Genomic DNA, 1,274 nt, shown 5'->3' with positions numbered 1-1,274 from the left:
TATATTAATCTGAATATATATTATCCATTTAACCATGTTTTGAATAAAAATAAATTCTAAAACAGTATTTCTTTTCTTTTGTTCCTCTTTTTCTGTTGTATTCTTTTTAAAATCAATTAAAAAATAATATATAATTAAAATTTGAAAAACCATTAAATATTAATAGTTTCCCTTTTGATATTAATAGTTTTTAGAAATATTCTTAAAAACCATTAAATCATATAAATAGTTCCCCTTTAACTAAATTAAATTCCAATATTTATACTCATACGTTACTATTTTCTCGAAATTGCATTAAACTCATATATCATTATTATGTAATGTAACTGACCAGAAAACAAAATTTTTAAACAAGCATGATTAAATAAAAATTAAGGAAATTGGATCATTTAATTTTTTTTAAACATGGTTTCAAAACTGATAAAAAAATATATTAACCATAATTAAATTAATTTCCTGAGTTACATTTAAAAATGTGTCTTGATCTTCAATGTGAGTATTAAAAAAAATGTTAACCATAATCGCATTAATTTCGGCTCTTAAAAAAATATTAAAATTTTAAAGGGTTTTGTTGGATGGAAGACACATCAAGTATGCATGTACACGTGAAATCCGCTTACTTGGCATTACATAATTTGAGGTTTGAGACAATGGAAAATGACATTTTTAAATGTTTGTGGCAAATTAAAATGCCACAAAAGGTGACATATTTTTCTTTGGAGACTCTTTTATTATAGATTACCTACCATACCAAGGTTTATCTCATAAAAAGAAATACTCACATTGAAGATCAAGACACATTTTGTGGTGATTAAAACTTTTGTTTAAGAGCCGAAATTTAAATACTCACATTTTGATAATAAAAAAAAAATATTAACCATAAGAGCCGAAATTTTAAAGGGATTTGTTGCCGCCACACAATCGCATGCTCATTATCTATGCACAGTAAACAAACTAATAAAGAAAATGTGAAGAGAAAGTAATAAAGAAAGACAAATGCCCTGTCAGAAGATTGATTGAGAAATTAAAAAAAAATATTAAATTTTCCTATTATATCCTCTATAAAATTGCATAAAATTAGGGTGTTAATGACAATTTTTACAATCTCAAATAATTTTCACATTAAATACTTTTTTATTTTAATTCCTTAACAAAATAATGTATTTAGGATACTGCACAAGACTTGTAAAGAAAATAGTTAAAGTCGCGATCTAGATATGATGAAATTTGTAAAATACAATCAAATAAAAGAGTAATAAGAAAATTGTGGGAAA

The sequence above is a fragment of the Glycine max genome, chromosome 6 (assembly GCF_000004515.6).
Source record: "Glycine max cultivar Williams 82 chromosome 6, Glycine_max_v4.0, whole genome shotgun sequence".
Taxonomy (NCBI): domain Eukaryota; kingdom Viridiplantae; phylum Streptophyta; class Magnoliopsida; order Fabales; family Fabaceae; genus Glycine; species Glycine max.
Note: the sequence above shows the minus strand (reverse complement) of the source record.